The sequence below is a fragment of the Somniosus microcephalus genome, chromosome 4, assembly GCF_052327205.1.
Source record: "Somniosus microcephalus isolate GS21.2 chromosome 4, FLI_Smic_1.0, whole genome shotgun sequence".
NCBI classification, from domain to species: Eukaryota; Metazoa; Chordata; class Chondrichthyes; order Squaliformes; family Somniosidae; genus Somniosus; species Somniosus microcephalus.
The window spans coordinates 218,412,622-218,430,913 of record NC_140990.1 but is presented as its reverse complement, the minus strand read 5'-3'; positions in this window follow the sequence as shown (position 1 = coordinate 218,430,913).

Genomic DNA, 18,292 nt, shown 5'->3' with positions numbered 1-18,292 from the left:
GGGCCAGAAATTGCTCTGCCATTAACTTTGCTAAAACGCCATTCCTCAGTCTGCTTCACCATTGAAATGTATTGAATGGCGTGAAGTTGTTGCATGTGCAGTAGATATGAACTAAACTCGCTGCAGAAAGTTAAGTCTTGTCATTACAAGCATAAGTACCTTTTTAACAATGTGATAATTGATCATTACTGCCAATCAACCTCTCTGGCACTGGAGATTAATTATTACAAATCCTTCGGGTAATAATTGTTGGAGATTTTAAAAATGTCAATTTTTTTTTTTTCCTTTGTCTTTTTTTCTCTCTTAATCCAATCTTTCTTTCCCTCTCTCTTTATTTCTCTTTCTGTATCTGATTTGACATTGAATTCACCCACTCTAATTTACACTTCCTTCTCAGTCCTTCCCCTGTTTATGTCTCAATCCTTCAATCTCATTGGTTAAGGAGATACTCTGTTGGTTGCCCTGGTCACTCACGTCCCAGATGCCCTGTTTCCCAATATTATCAGCTCGCACTTTCAGCAACTTAGTGGGCAAAAATGTTTAGAGCTGAAGGGTGCAGGGCCAAATCTAAATAGATGCTGTTAGATGCCCTGCTACAGCTAAATCTGGTCTGATGTACAAAAGCCATCTCAGTAAAGCAATGAAAAGAAATTGGGCCAGATTTTGCTGGAGCATGCCCCATTAGTTAGACTTCTCTGTGCATGTTCAGATTTTAAAATTTTTTGGGGCAATTAGTGTATCTCCTTGACCAATGAGATTAAAGGATTGAGAAATAAACAGAGGAAGGACTGAGAAGGAGGGTGAATTTGAGTGGGTGAATTCAATGTCAAATCAGGTACAGAAAGAGAAATAGAGAGGGAAAGAAAGATTGGATTAAGAGCGAGTGAAAAAAGAGACAGAAAGGAAAAGTAAGAAAATAAGTTAAAATTTAAAATTTGACATTTTTAAAATCTCCTAAAATAATTCACAACCTGCATGAATGAGACTCAACACTTATAATTGTTTACTTTCTCAGCAAGACTGGCAGTCATTACCAATTGTCATGTCAATAATTATGCTGATAATTTCTAGACTTAACTTTCTGTGGTGAGTTTAATGGGCAATTAATATGTAAATGCGACAACTTCATGAAAGCTCGAGATGCCGTTTTCGTGAAGCAACTTGTGGCAATTCGCAATTCACGGGGTATTTCTTCCTCGCTACAAGTTTTTGGCCGATTTACACATTAATAACGGCGTCCATCATTCAGACACTGTTATTTTTTCAGCAAAATCTGGCCCATTAAACAATGAAAGAGCAAGGAAGGAAGGCAGTAAATGTGCATGGGGCAAAACCCTCTAAGATGGAGGCAAATGAAGTGGAAGGCAGATCGAAGAAATGGGCAAGAAAATGGGAGACATTTCCAAAGTCTGCAGTTGCTAAAATCAATGTCAAACCAGTTTCTTTCTGTTGACAGTAGTGACATTGGTAGAGTATAGGGAGAAGGAAAAGAAGTGGTGAAGCCTGGTGGAAATCCTGAGGCCTTAAAATGGATGCATCAAATTATGGCTCAGCAAATGGCAATGCTACCTGTTCCTCTGTCAATTGGATGGGAAGAGCCTTTTGCTCCTTAACTTCTGGTCACTCCACCTTTACTGAGATTTGGGGAAGATTTCTCTGTTTTGTCAATCGTCTTTGCCTGCAGCCACACATTCAATGTATTGGCAATATTTTGCGAAACTGTGGCGATTGCTCTAAGCTACAGGTACTTCTTCCCTGCCCTGAGTAAAGTAAGATTATTTTTCAGTACTACTTCTACAATCTGTTCCAGTTACCATCAGTAAATGCCCTTTCTAGATGAGTCACGACTGGAATCAGCTGTTGGATTATGAGAGCCCATGGACTAGACTGCACATTTATAGCACTCTCTGTGTGTCATTTGCATTAATGTTGCATTCAATATCATTTTATGGGCACCTCTGGTCAGTATATGTGTCCCAGTGCTGTATGCACCAAGGCAGGTAATAAAATCTGAAATGTAGATAGTGATGCATAACCAAACTGCACTGGTCCGTGAATGTGAACCATATTCGTGCTTTGGGACCAGAAAAAATAGAATTTAGCCTACTGTGTCTTTGCATAAGAGATTTATTACAACTCAATAGTTAACACTGTGTACTATAAGGACTCATCAGAAACTTCCAGATTAAATTTAATGTAAAATGAAATGCTGCTTGACCTGCTGACTGTTTCCACCATTTTCTGTTGTAATTTCAGATTTCCAGCATCCGCAGTATTTTGCTATTGTATTAGTGTAAAATGAGTTGCCTTAAGGAGCCCCTGCTCTTCTTTCCTTTTATCAACTTCACACACTTGCTTTTATTGGTCTTCATTTGCAGTTAAATTAGAACCATTTTCTCTAACTGCATTCTTTTTGTGATCTCTAGCTGTTGCCATATTCTCAACTTTTAGTTTTCTTAGCCTGTGCTGTCGGTTTAATTTTTATGCTTGCTTTGTTATCTCCGTCTCTCATTAGCTCTCTCTCTCTCTTTCTCACACACACACTTCTGTAATTTACAAGAATGCTCTTTCCTTCTTGATCTCCTTCCTAAGTCCCTTTCTGATTTTGACTTTATTATCTAGATTACAACTTCTTTTGGTTCTCTGAAGCAACCTTCCCGCGCAGGCCGCTCACCGGCTGTTACATGGAAGAAACCGTGCATGCACGAAAATTTGAATGGGCCGCGCAGCCAGTTAAAGGGACCGCGCACAAAAACAAATTAGAGGGAACGTTGCCCTTTAGCCTTTGACTCCTCCTCCTATTCTAAACTTTAGTTTTACAGACTAGATTACTCTTCATAAGTGTTGCTTTCTTTCAAAATCTCTTTACTTGGCTTTCCTGCGACTTCCCTTCACTTTTCTAAGCTGTCTTGCTCTTCTAACCTCTTACCAATTTTCTGATCTTTCAAGTTTACCTTTCACTTCTTTCTCTGCCATTTTCTTCTCTCTTCCTTCTCTGATACAACTTCACATGCTGTGTTCTGTTCCTGCCCTTGCTCCCTAGATGCCTTTTGTTTGGCAGAGCCCTCTTTTCCCCTCTGCAGCTTTGCTGACCTCGATACTCAAAGCCTGCTTCATCTCCTGGCCCCAGCTTTATGAGCTCAGTAAAGCGCTTCTCTTTTGACATCCTTCTTTTAACATGTCTGCGGTGACTGGGATGCTACACTTTACTCATGTGTGCTAATCAAACTGTCTTTCAATTTGAATACAAGAAGCAGGTGCCCACAAAGTGCTCCCGAGGAATCACAATGCCTTTGTTTTCTCTTTTTTAAATTTGTTTTATGGGATGTGGACGTCGCTGGCAAGGCCAGCATTTATTGCCCATCCCTAATTGCCCTTGAGAAGGTGGTGGTGAGTTGCCTTCTTGAACTGCTGCAGTCTGTGTGGTGAAGGTACTTCCAATGCTGTTAGTTAGGGAGTTCCAGGATTTTGACCCAGCAACGATGAAGGATCGGCGATATACTTCCAAGTCAGGATGGTGTGTGACTTGGAGGGGAATTTGGAGGTGTTTCCATGCGCCTGCTGCCTTTGTCCTTCTAGGTGGAAGAGGTCGCGGGTTTTGGGAGGTGCTGCCGAAGAAGCCTTGGCGAGTTGCTGCAGTGCACCTTGTGGATGGTACACACTGCAGCCACGGTACGCCGGCGATGGAGGGAGTGAATGTTTAAGGTGGTGGATGGGGTGCCAATCAAGTGGGCTGCTTTGTCATGGATGGCGTCGAGATTCTTGAGTGTTGTTGCAGCTGCACTCCAGGCAAGTGGAGAGTATTCCATCACACTCCTGACTTGTGCCTTGTAGATGGTGGAAAGGCTATGGGGAGTCAGGAGGTGAGACACTCACCGCAGAATACCTAGCCTCTGACCTGCTCTTGTTGCCACAATATTTATGAGGCTGGTCCAGTTAAGTTTCTGGTCAATGGTGACCCCCAGGATGTTGATGGTGGGGGATTCAGCGATGGTAATACTGTTGAATGTCAAGATGAGGTGGTTAGACTATCGCTTGTTGGAGATAGTCATTGCCTGGCACTTCTGTGGCGCGAATGTTACCTGCCACTTATCAGCCCAAGCCTGAACATTGTCCAGGTCTTGTTGCATGCGGGCATGGACTGCTTCATTATCTGAGGAGTTGTGAGTGGCCCTGAACACTGTGCAACAAGGCAAAGTTCAATATTGTCATTGTCAATCACATCCTTTATAAATGTTACTATAACAGATAAATTGGCCATACAAGCCCATTTAGTTGGCTAAACAAATGTTCAATAAGGATTTTTTTAAATGGTGATATAAATTCATTTGTAATACTGAGCTTTTCTACCTGTTTAAAAAGGAAAATGATTTTTTTTTACGTTGATCAAATTTAACTATAGAAATCTTTGGACCCAGTTAATGATTTGTTGTCTTTTTCGCATTCTACATCGGTCAGAACTTTGCTTTTGACATTCACCCAAAACCTCTGATGTCCAACAGAGATGGAAATGGGGCTGACTTTCATTTTCTTGTGATCATTTAAGATTTTCTGCCAACTTACCCCAGTAGATATTACATTGGATGCTCAGCCCAGGACTATAATGTAAAGAAGGACATGGGGATTTGCTTGGTTCTTTAAAGTGGAGCAAGAACTTAATAAGGTAGTATTCAGGGAAATGCAGATCTCTGCTCAACACAAGGGTTTCTTCACAAGGAAAATTTATATATTTGTGTCATACATGCACACACACAGTATTCAGCATCATGGACAACAGAGACTTATTTTATTGTTTTTAATTTAACACAACTAAAAAGGAAATGTTGTAAATGTCCGGAATCCATGAAACATTATCCAGTATGATTTGATTTTATAGGTCAGTGAGCACAGGGGTGATGGGTGAATGGGACTTGGTGTGAGTTAGAACATGGACAGCAGAGTTTTGGATGACCTCAATTTTCAGAGGGTAGAACGTAGGAGGCCGGCCAGGAGAGCATTGGAATAGTCAAGTCTAGAGGTTGTTGTATCCATGTGTTAATGGAGACACGGAATGCAAGAGTTGGTTTAACAGGTGTTTACTGAACAAAGTCTGGAGGTGAACTAACAGATACAAGACACTATACAGGCTTATATAGCCCGAGTGGCCACTACCGGCATTACAGTACACAGGGGCTCTTAAAGGCACATACACCACAATTCCTCCCCTTTTAGACAACCAGTACATAACATTTTAAGTAATCATTAATTAACATGTTTACAAGAACAATAATCTACACATTTGCTACAGTTAATCAATTATAAGTCAGTCTCTCTGGAGGCTTCCTGACTCGGTCCGGATAACGCCTCAGTGGTGTAGTAGTTTTCGGTGGTGTAGTAGGTTCTTTTGGCAAGGTCGATTCGGCTTGAATGCCAGTGTCGGGTTCATCTGGTTCCAGTATCACCGGATCGGAGGTAGATACTATGGGTATCTCTGCTTCATCATTAGGCGTATAGAGTTGTGGTGTAGGTTGTCCCTTTTCGGATGACTCTATGACCTGGTCAGCATGGCGCCTTATTATGCTTTCTCCAATGTCCACGGTATACATCAGCGGTCCTAGTCGTGTGCAAATAGTTCCAGGCTGCCATTTCTCGGTACGGTAGTCCCGGGCCAAAACTTGTTGACCTATCTGGAAGGTTCTAGTTGGCCTTTCATTCATGCCTTGAAATTGCCGGTTCTCTATGTCCCTTCTGATGTTTGGCTTGATCAAATCCAGCCCGCATCTTAGTCTTCTATTGAAAAACATCATGGCGGGAGTTTGGTTTGTAACCACATGTGTTGCATTCCTGTATGCAAACAAGAAGTTATCTACCTTATGCTGTAGATTTATGTCTTCATTACCCATGGCCTTTATGGCCTTCTTGAAGGTCTGGACAAACCTTTCAGCCAATCCATTGGTGGCGGGATGGTATGGGGCGGACGTGTAGTGCTTAACCCCATTGTTTTTTAAGAACTTCCTGAATTCTTCAGACACAAATTGCGGTCCATTATCAGAACAGATCTGTTCAGGCAGCCCATTCCTGGCAAATATGGTCCTTAATACTGTGATGGTTTTTTCCGTGGTGGTGGAGGACATCTTTATTACCTCCGGCCACTTGGAGTGTGCATCAACCGCGATTAAGAACATTGAGTCCATAAATGGACCAGCAAAGTCGATGTGTACCCTTTGCCATGGAGATGAGGGCCACTCCCATGGATGTAGAGGGGCTTGTGGTGGGGCGTTTTGGACCTTCTGGCATCCTAGACAGCCCTTGGTCATTTCTTCGATGTCTCCATCGATACCTGGCCACCACACAAATGCTCTGGCTAGGTTCTTCATTTTCACTCCACCCAGATGCCCCTTGTGAAGCTCCTTTAGCACTTTATCCTGGAGTTTGGGTGGAATCACCACTCTGGATCCACACATCAAGGTTCCTCGGCACACTGACAACTGTTCTTTGCGAGAATGCTGGCAACAGTCGTTCGCCATGTGCTGGCCATCCCTTCACCGTTAAATCGTAGACTCGTGAGAGAGTCGGGTCATTTCTTGTTTCCTTTTCAATGGTAGAATTAGTTACTGGTAGACATTCCACTATGGTTGAGTGGAACATCTCCACTGGGTCCACTGTAGGTGCCTCTTCTACCGTTGGCAACGGTAGACGCGATAAACCATCAGCATTTCCATGCTGTTTTGATCCTTTGTATTCTATGTCATATTGGTGTGCCCCTAGGAAAAGGGACCACCTCTGTGGCCTTTGCGCTGTCATAATGGGAACGCCCTTTTTAGGGTTGAATATGGAGACGAGGGGTTGATGGTCAGTCAACAAGGTAAATTTTTGTCCGTGTAGGTAATGGTTGAATTTCTTCACTCCCTATACCAGGCTGAGTGCTTCCCTGTCGATCTGGGCATAGTTACGCTCAGCTGAGTTCAATGAGCGTGACGCAAAAGCTATCAGCCGCTCCGAGCCATCAGGGAATCTATGCGATAATACCGCTCCTATGCCGTAAGGGGATGCATCGCACGCCAGTCTGATTGGCAGTGATGGGTTGCAATGAGCCAAAACTTCCTTGGACGTGATCAAGCCTTTGCATTTATGGAAGGCACGTTTACAGTCTTCGCTCCATTTCCAATTTACTCCCGTTTGTAGCAGTTCGTTAAGAGGGTGCAGAACAGTTGACAAGTTCGGTAAAAATTTATGATAGTAATTTATCAATCCCAGGAACGACCTTAATTGTGAGACATTTTCAGGTGCTGGGGCTTTTATGACCGCTTCAATTTTTTCAGGTGACTTATGCAACCCTTCTTCGTTAATTATGTGGCCACAATATGATATTTGTTTCTGGAAAAATTCGCACTTGGGGCAATTTGCTCGTAGGCCCCGTTCTCTCAGCCTAGTGAGCACCTGCTCCAAATTGGCAAGGTGCTCGTTGTCGTTTTCTCCTGTTACAAGGATGTCGTCTAGGTAGCATTGAGTCGCCGGAATCCCTTGCAGGACATGTTCCATAGCTCTTTGCCAGATAGCTGGAGCTGATGCTACTCCGAAAACCAGTCGATTATACTGGTACAGGCCTTTGTGTGTGTTTATCGTGAGATACTTTTTAGAGGCCTCCTCAACCTCCATCTGTAGATATGCCTGTGCCAAGTAAATTTTGGTGAAACGTTTCCCTCCGGATAGTGAGGCGAAAATATCTTCTATCCTCGGAAGAGGATACTGTACCGTGTGAAGGACCGGGTTTACAGTCACCTTGAAGTCCCCACAGATGGGAATTTTCTCTGTTCTTCAGCTTTATCATTATTCAACGTTTTCTTCATGACCGGGACGATGGGTGTTGCCCACTCGCTCCAATCTATCTTGGATAACACGCCTGTCTTTTCCAAATTCTCCAGCTCTGCCTCGACTGCTGGACGAATTGCGTATGGCACCGGCCTTGCCTTAAAAAACTTGGGAATTGCCGCATCTTCCACTTTTATTGAGGTGGTGGCGCCTTTCAAGGTTCCTAGTTCCTGTTGAAACACTTCTTTGGCGTTGGCCAAGATGTCTTTTAATTGTTCAGGTATGACGTCATCATCATTTTTTTTCTTACTGGTCACCGTCAGTGCCTGAATGGAGTGCCAGTCTAAACGTATCTTCCTGATCCATTCACATCCCAACAGCGGTGGACCACCATCTTACAGAACGTATAAATACAACTTCTGTATTTCCTTGCCGTTGTATACAACAGGCACCATTATTTTCCCTCTGGGGTATACTTTCTGCCCCGTATATGTTTTCAAGATAATGGATGTGTCTTTCAAAGGTATATGCGGAAATAGCCGCTCATAATCCCGTCGACTTATGACGGTCAGAGCTGATCCTGTATCTAGCTCCATTTTAACTGGGGACCCCGCTATCGTGAGGGTAACCCAAATGGTCTGTTAATCTTCTTTGGCAATTACATTATGTAATTTGAGACAGCTTAGTCTCTTGTTTCCGGAGTCGCTATCGCTCTCCTAGTCTTCGGAGCTACTGTCCGTCATCATTTGTACCTTTCTGTACTTTTCCTTATTGATTTTTTTTTTGTCAGTGGATTTTTTGTTTCCAGATCGGCATACACGTGCAATGTGTCCCATCTTTCCGCATTACCTGCATGCTTTGTCCTTGAACCAGCAGTCCCTCTGGTCATGGGTGGATCTGCCGCAGCGATAACATCTCTCGAAACCCTGTGCCATTTCATGGGTGCCGAAGTCCTGTGGCCTTTGCTGTATCTCTGCAGCTCCTCTTGCTGCTGCTTCGTATGATACAGCCACACTGAAAGCCTTGTCCAGTGTTAAATCTTTCTCAGAAAGTAGCCTTTTCTGTGTTCCTTCACTTAGGAGACCGCAGACGAATTTGTCTCGAAGAGAATCTGCCAGTCCTGCCCTGAATTGGCAGTGCTTTGACAGCTTTCTTAATTTGGTGAGGTAATCAGCGTTACTTTCATTCTTGTGCTGATTCCTCCTGAAGAATTTGAATCGTTCCACTATCAGCAGCGGTGTTGGGTTTAAGTGCTCCTGTAGGGTATCAACAATCTCTTTAAGATTCTTGTCCATCGGTTTGGCTGGAGTGATTAAGTTTCGTAACAGCCCGTATGTCCTTGCGCCCATTAGATTTAGAAGTACCGATGCCTTTTTATCATCCTCTATTTCATTCGCTGTGCAATATACCTCCACTCTTTCCACATATGTGGTCCAATCCTCTACATCACTATCGAAAGCAGTAATATTGCCAGTCTTAGGCATCCTGAAAAAAAAATGGCGCCTCCCGCGCTTTCCTTTCTTCCCTGCCGAGAAAAAATGGCGCCTCCCGCGCTTTCCCACCGCTGCCACTGCTGACAACGCTGTTCTCTGCGGTTTTTATTTATACAGATATTTTTAATAGCTGGAGACTCGTTCCCGCCGGACTCTCTGGGACTTTTCCCTCCCTCTGCTTGGTCCGAACGCCGACCTGCTTTGCAGCGCTGGCCGTCTCCCGAGTGCTCCACCCTCCGTCTCTGTTTGCCTCCGCCTTCGCTGCTCGGCCCCGCTGCAGAGCCAGCCGATCGAGCCCCAGCCCGCCGCCCAGGAAGGATTATTGCAGTACCTGCCACCAGCCCGGCTAGCTGGTGAAGCCAGAGTTTTTTCTTTTTTTTTTCTTCGACCTTCGTCTGAGGAATCGATCTCCTTGAGGTGCTGCCGAATTGCAGGTAATTCCGTTTCCAATTCGTCGCCACTGTTGTATCCGTGTGTTAATGGAGACACGGAATGCAGGGGCTGGTTTAACAGGTGTTTACTGAACAAAGTCTGGAGGTGAACTAACAGATACAAGACACTATACAGGCTTATATAGCCCGAGTGGCCACTACCGGCATTACAGTACACAGGGGCTCTTAAAGGCACATACACCACAGAGGTAACAAAGGCATGGATGAGGGTTTCAGCAGCAGATGAGTTGAGGCAGGGGCAGAGTTGGGTGATTTTCCTGGAGGTGGAAATAGGCAGTTCTTAATGATGGCACGGATATTAATCCACTAATAGACTAACTCGTTGCAAACCAGTTGATAATTTGTAAGAGTTGGTTTATGTTGACAATGTACATAAACCAGAGATCTACTAAGTTTAGCTGACCAAGAGGCAATCTATGTTATTTTGTTAAGTATGCATACACTGGTGGCATTTATCTCTTAGCTAGGTTAATTTACACTGGCTTCAACAAAGTGTTAACTGCTGTTCTCCTTCCCTGATCTTTTGTACTCATCGTGTTAGTGAGCTGATAAATTTGGAAAACATGTCTGTCAGTTCTGCCCCTTTAGGAAAACTCCACGTTTATTTAGTTTTAGAGTGTCTGCATGTTACAGTAGACAAGATACAGTACCTGCTCAAATGATCACCCTGTTGTCAAATGCTATATATCTTGTAACTATTTGAAATGAGTAGAAATACTTGATGGTTGAAATGGAGGGAGTCATTCTACTGCCTCCAGTTCATATTTCAAAGCATTATGGAAATTTAATGTGTTTTTGCGGAATTGATTTGGTTGAGCAATTCTTTTTCTCCTCCTTGTACATCTTCTCTCACTGCAGTTGCAAGTATCCTGGTGCGATGATGTTGACAGTTCCTTCTGATGGCAATAACTTATCCAGGTTAAGAATTACACTGAACTGAAGTCTTCCAGCTACATCAGGGATGCTGTTAGAATGATAAAGTAGAAAAGACCTTGCATGTTTGAAGTATCCAGGTGACCTTCCAGAATAACTTTTTATATTAGCTATTCAAATATAAAAAAGTCATTAAGAAGGTAGTTAGTATTGATCCACTGCTGTAAAGCTTCATACTAATTTATCAGTGTCCGTTTTGTTTGTGATCATATGAGTATATAAAGGTAACCTTGTTGTACTGAGTCTTTACAGTCTATATATATAATTTCTCAATAATATAAACACAGAATTCTTCACACAGTAATATAACTGATGTTGTGCAGTTACTGTAATGGTGGCGCCGTTTTACAGGTGAGGATTTATGTATTAATTACTTCCCAGTGCATTTCAATTGGTATTGATGAATTTGAGAAATGTAAATTTTCTTGAGCATTGTGTACCATTGTAGTAGTGGAAAAACCTAGTTTAAAACAGTTTTTAATCGTGGGTAGAATTTGCAGACTGATCATAAGGCGCTAATTAGCATCATGTGATACAGAATAATTAACATCCATTTTGAAACATTTAATTAAATTTTACAGTACATAATTAAGACAAAATGTGGAGTATTTTACATAAATTTATTGATACTAATCTCTTCTGCATCCGTTATATGTTATATGCAAATTAATGTAGCATTATAATTGAGGTTTTGTTTCAATCCAGATCACCTCAGTTTATTTTCAATAACAGTTATTATTGGGAGTGGAAGTAAATTTTCTGCTCATCAAGACAAGGGATGTTTGTGGTAGAGAATGGAATATCAGTGTCACCATCAAGCACTCCCACAACTGTTACAGCAGTTAGATGTAGAGTAAACCTTGTATCAACCACAAGAGCTCCCTCTACTGTACCATTGTCATTTTTTTTGGCATCCCACAACTAGAATTTCTGGGGGTACTTTTGACTTTGTGCGATAGTATAGAACAGACTGCTGATTCACTATCACCTGTTTTACACTATCACACAAAATCAAAATGACCCCCTCTGAGTGTGTTCACATCAGTCCCAAATTGTGTGCAAATTTCGTGCTGTAGGCCCCCTCACATTATGCACCCAAACTTATTTCATATATATTGATCCTTACAATCCGCAGAGTGAGGAGACTGGATGCGAACTTAGTTCCCACAGACAACAGACAACAGTACAGTGAGTTAACCCACAGCAGCACTCAGTCCCCAAACCAGTTAATTTGTTACATTTTCATTACAGGCACATTGGGCCAAATGGCCTCCTCCTGTGCAGTTCATTGTATGATTCTACTTCCACAACATATATGTGGTTGTAAAAAAATTAATCCGACTAAAATGTATGGATCCTGATGATCTGTGCATGACTCTCCAGAAGCAAACTTCTAATCTTGGCTAAACCATCAGAGAAATAGCAAGTGGAAGCTGCACTTCTCTACAGTTAGGGAGGAAGGTCAGGAGCAAGTTACTCAGGGCAACTCTTAATCACTACCTGGTTGGCTCAAAAGCAGTATTAGCAGAGCCCTCACTATTACCCCAAAGAAAAAAGTGAAGTTTTTTTAATTCCTTCTTGGGACGTGGGCATCGCTGGCAAGGCTAGCATTTATTTCCCATGCCTAGTTGCCTGGAAAAGATGGTGGTGGGTCTTCTTCTTGAACCACTACAGACCGTGTGGTGAAGGTGCTCCCACAATGCAGTTAGGTAAGGAGTTCCAGGATTTTGACCCAGGGGCGAGAAAAGAATGGTGATAAATGTCCAAGTCAAGCTGGAATGTGACTTGGAGGTGAACTTGGAGGTGATGGTGTTCCAATGCACCTGCTGCTCTTGCCCTTCTAGATGGTGGAGATCGTGGGTTTGGGAGGTGCTGTCAGAGAAGCCTTGGCGAGTTGCTGCAGTGCATCTTGTGGATGGTACACATTATAGCCATAGTATGCCAATGTTCGAAGGGGTGCATGTTTAGGCTAATGGATAAGGTACCGGTCAAGCCGACGGCTTTGTCCTGGATGGTGTTGAGTGTTTCTGCAACAGCACCCAAGCAGGCAAGTGGAGAGTAGTCCATTTTCTCCATATTTATCTCTGTTCACCCTGTTGTCCTTTATCAACTTACTCTCTCAAACATTAATTTTACTCTTTTCAAATAATTCCAAGCTTACTTTTTTAAAATTTAAAATCTTTTATTTTTCTTCTACTGCCTCCATTCTTCCACCATTTAGTTTTGAAAAGGTTTTTGATTATCTGAAACAGTTTTTAAGGCGAGTTCCACAGCCAGTGAGTAAACTAATTGATAGGGCCCAGAACCCAACAGAACCTGGGATGATTTCATTGTCCACAACGCTGTAGGGGTTAAGAGTCAAATTTACATGGGATTTGACCTACAGTAGGTTATGAGAGATCTGTTGCCTATTGATGCCCCAGTAGCAGTTTAATGAAGCAACAAGTTGACGTTTTGCCATCTAATATACAGAAAAGAACTATTTAGCATTTCTGTTATCAATCAATGTTTGACAAGTTCAACTAAATTAAGGCTACACAAGAGTACGTTGTTGGAAAGTCTGTACAGGCCATTGATGTGAAATCACCCTATAAAGGTGGCCCGAGAGATCAGCCCATCTGCGGCCAGAGCAGCCAGAACAAAATGGAGGCCCGGACAAACAGTTATTTCCACTTGCTGTCGGCAATGCTCTGCCTCTGGGGACAGGAAGCAAAACCACCTCATGACTTGTTTATATTACAGTGCTGCCTTATAAAATGCTGGGATTGCTTCAGGCCTATCCCTTACTAGCAGGGTTATGATAACTGATTCATCCCAGCATCATTCATATTTCTTTACTTTATGTGATTACTCTTTCGTTCCCTTCCATAACTTCTTACCTGCACCAATTATTCCACTGACTATTTTCCACACGTAACTGGTAGATTCTGTGTTAGTTGCACGGTAAGTTCTAGTGAACCCCTTTGAGACAGATTAATGTAACTTGAGTTGAAATCTTTTTACTCTTATGTACTGGCTTTCTATTACAAATGGAAAAGAACGACAGAATGTATTGAAGTTGTTTCTAGTTCACAACCTTGTAATAAGTAGTTTTTTATATTCCTTAAAGTCTTTTTGAAACAAACTCCCTTTCCCTCTCAGATCATTGCTAACACGCTCTATTGACACTCACAGAGCCTCATATTGTAGGTATAACCATTGCAGCAACCTTAATGCATCGATTTAGAATTAGGTAAACAAAATGTAGGATTAAACTAAATATGTAATTCAATGCCAAATTCTGAAAGCCAATTTTAAATATAGTTTAGATGGAAGGAGAAAAAAAGGTAATTGGCACTGATCCCAAGTAATTTCCCAGGGTCAGCTCCCTTTATACATTTTCGGTGAGCTCCAGTGGTATTTCCACCTGAACTTGGGATCTCGCCACTGAGGTAAAGCACAGGAAATAGCTGCCGCTAAATCCGACGCCTGCAACGTCTTAAAGGGCAGGCAGTCTTAAAGAAATCAAGAATTTGGTTGACTCCGACAAAGGAGAGAAAATGTGCCACTGTGTGTGGATCTGTCTATTGATTGCACTGCATTAATCACATGCACAATTTGGGGCATTTCATTGTTGAAACAGATAGGGCTGTATTTTCCTGGGTCCCACCCGCATGGTGCGGGGGGGACCAGGGAGACAGCGGGAAACCCAGAAGTTCAAGTTTCCCGACACGCTGTGGAGTTTTAACAAGTGTGTGACGTCAGGAACGGGTTCCCCGCCCAGAAGTCAGCCTCGTTGAAGCCACCAGGAATCCCGAGCCCCGGGATCCCCCCGGCTGCCTGCAGTAAAACCTGCAAGGTAGGTTAATGTAGAGGCTTCAGGCCTCATTATAATATGTAAATTGCCAACCCGCCTCTCAAAATACGATGTTATAAAGATTAGTAGTCAGAAGATCATATAGGAACAAAGGAAAAGACTGTGGTCCATTTAGTCAGCCTCAAATCAAAACCATCAAATCTGTTCACCTTCCCAGTGGTGGAGCTAGATTTTGCCGAATGGGGGATGGGGGGTGAGGGTCAAGCCCGAGATTTGGCCAACTTGGCAGGAAGAGGCTTGATCAGGGAACTGGAGAATGCCGACATACCGCACAGACAAGCAGGCCGAACCTGGAGGCTGAAGACGGTGACAGAGGTTCCTGGGAGCGAAATTGATGCAATCCTCTAAAGCCACGTTGGTCCACCTCAAAATGTTTGGGTAACCGCCCCCCTCCACCCCCCCTCCATTGGCTCCACCACTGCCCCTAGCTAGCAGTGGATATGCAGTTATGTTAAACAATTCATTAGGATTCACTTTATCGATATGTCTTTAGAATCTTGAAAACTTTGATAAGGTCTCCCCTTTTTTCTCCAGTATAAACATTCCCACCTTCGTTCTCTCTCTTTTCATAGTTCATGTTTAGTTATCCATTATCAGTTTAGTTGCTGTCTTCTGTACACTCCCAAAACAAAGGTTTCCCCATTGTAGTACCATTATTAGAATTGCACAAAATAGCCCAAGTGGGACTGAACCCGTGCCTTATATAAACTCACTACGATCCCATATGCCCCATTCCTTTGACTACACACCCTAAGATCTTGGTTGCTTTTATTACTGCAGTAGTACACTGCATTCATGATTTTAACATGGTGAATAAATACCTCCTCTCCTGTGCAATCTGCTACTATTCATTTTATATTCCCACTGCTTACTCCCCTTCCCCAGTCCCATAACTTAGCATTTGTCCACATAGAATATCTACCACTCATCAGCCCAATCTATATCCCTCTGTAATTAGTTTGCTTGTTCCTTATCAATCACAGCCTTTCCCTTCTCCTGCAGTATTGTATCATCAACAAACCTAGACTGCGTTGTTTCTGTCACCATTCCAAATCACTTAAGTACAATGCAACCAAAAATGGTTCTAGTGCTGATTTTTGAGGCACGCCTCTTATTTCCTTTACCATGCTAATCTTCTCTGTATCGCTGATGCAGCTCCATATACAAGTACCCTCTTCTTCCTCTGATTACGCCAATAATTAGTCAACTCCAGAAGATCCCCCTATTCCATGCCTTTCAACCTTGTGAGCCAATCTCCTGTATGTACACATTAGCATTAAAAGCACCAAAACAGTACACACAAGGGCAGAAGTTATTGTTTGCTAAGTTAACTGAGGTGTTAACCCATTTATTTTGAACAGGTCACGGTTCTGTTAAAATAATAGAGAGAAGAATTTGATGCATGTGTGGTAAGTGTTCATACAATAAGATTACCAAAATTGAGATCTACCCTATAAGAGTGTCAAATTACAAAAATGTAGAATGGCCACAAATATTCTGAATTTTGTACAGTTGTTGCATACTGTCTCCAACATCCTGCCTATCATATCAATTGATTTACACATTGTTATGCATTGAAAATATATTATCAGAAAAACCAAAAGGACTACATCATGGGTAAAATAAAAATAAATTGATAGTCGATAGTGAAGTGTTTGAAATTCGTGCTGCAGTGTGTCAGCAAAATCACAGGTTTGCACTTGATTTCCACATGGTGAGATTCTAGTCACAGCCACGCCGTATAAGAAGGGTGAGTCAATCTAGGCCTCGCTTATTTGCTACCAGCTTTGGAAGGAAATATAAAAACAAATGGGGAAATTTAAAGTAACATTAAGAAAAAAAGTGAAATCCTGACATGGTGGCACAATGATAAAGCTTTAATAGTTGACTGAACATAATTTCTAGCAAAAAGCCAGTTTAATAGAGAGTGATCGCTAATCACTTCCTCCAAGCTTTCTCCTGCCTGCATGGTAGAGAGAACTCAATGACAGCCCTGCTGTGGCATTCCAAGGACACCTACTCACTCATCCCTGCTGCACAGGTTGTGTTTGCTTTCTGCTGAAAGACACAAGGCTATATTGACAGGGTGTTTTAAATATGGTTCTACTCTTATTTTAAGACTGAAGAATTTCTGTTGAATGAAGTCACATTTCTTTCTGGTAGCATTATTTGCTGGTGTATTATGGAGAAATCTAAGAATCCAATAAATGTAATGTCATTTCGAATAACTACAGCAGGTATTCAATTGGCATTTGTAACAGGCAAAATATCTGCATCCAGAAGTGTTTGGCATACCATTTTTATTTGTTTACCAAATACTATGAGGAAATTGATGTTAAAACTCATCACTGTTAGTTCTAAATAAAATCCTTATATCGTTTGTAGATGACGTTATTGTACCAAAATGATTTTAGCAGTTCTGTCTCTTAATAAGGGCAACACCTGTAAATGTAAGTAGGTTAGAATTGCTACTAAGAATGCTCCATCTATTAATATTTCATATTTAATGTTTAATTTGATATTATTGCACAGTTATAACTGTGCATAGCAAGTTGACACATAGTGCTGCCAGGTGCCTGACATTTAAGATAACCAGCCTGCCTTTGTCCTAAAGGTCAAGTGGTAGGAATATTAACTCCACCTCTGACTGTTATTGTTAAGTCAATAGCCCATCTCTTCTCAGCACTGCTGCAATAATCACGCGATCTTGCCTCTTGCCAGGACCAGGGACTGCAGTGGGAATCACACCAAGTGCTATCACTGTTGCAGCTGTGTGTAAAGAAAGGGGTGTAAACAGCAGCAAGTTAGAGTTAATTGTAAAATACAACAAACCTGCAATACCAAAAGAGTTTGACTTAATTGAAATACAAAAAAATATTTTCAAGTGAAAGTCACCAGCAAGAATGATCAAGCAATGCAACTGAGACTGAAATGATGCACCTCAAAGCAGCTGTGTTACAGGCACACTGTATATATGTTGTATCCATTACATACATGTTGTGGCATAAACCGCCTTCAATCTTAGCTGCCTGAAGTGTCAGACAGTGGCTATCACCAATGGTTATCAACTCTACACCTACAAATGTGAATGAAATGAGTTAAAAAGGAAAAATGGAGGTAAGTGAGAGCAGGAGAGACAAATTAAAAGTAAAACTAAATTCTCTATTTAACTTTCCTTTTTTATTTTCTTAATGTATGTAGTTGGTGAGCTGCAGGCAGAAATTGCTACATGGGATTATGACCAACATTCCCGCTAAGCTGCGTGGCCGCGTGGCTCTCTGCCAGTCCAGCGCAGCCCAGGACCGGCTTTTCCAATGTGAAATTTTGCACATGCGAGTAACTTTGAATGGGCTGCACAGCCCGTTATAGAGACCGTGCACCCAAATTTAAAATTAGTGGGAGCATTGATTAAGACATGGTTGCTTTAATAGAGACATGGCTCAAACAAGGCCAGGAATGAATTCTTAATATTCCTCATTACCAATTATTCAGGAATAATAGAGAAGGAAAAAGAGGAGGGGGTGTGGTCGTATTGATTAAGGATGATGTTACAGTTCTAAATAGAAAGGATATACTAGATGGTTCCAGGGCTGAATCTATTTGTCTTGAGTTGAGGAACAGAGGGGGAGCTGTTACAGTGTTGGGAATTTTTTATAGAGCTCCAAACAGTGAGAAGGAAATGGATGAGCAAATTTGTCAGCAAATTTCAAAGGCATGTAACAAAAATAGAGCAGTAATATTAGGAAACTTTAATTACCCTAATATAG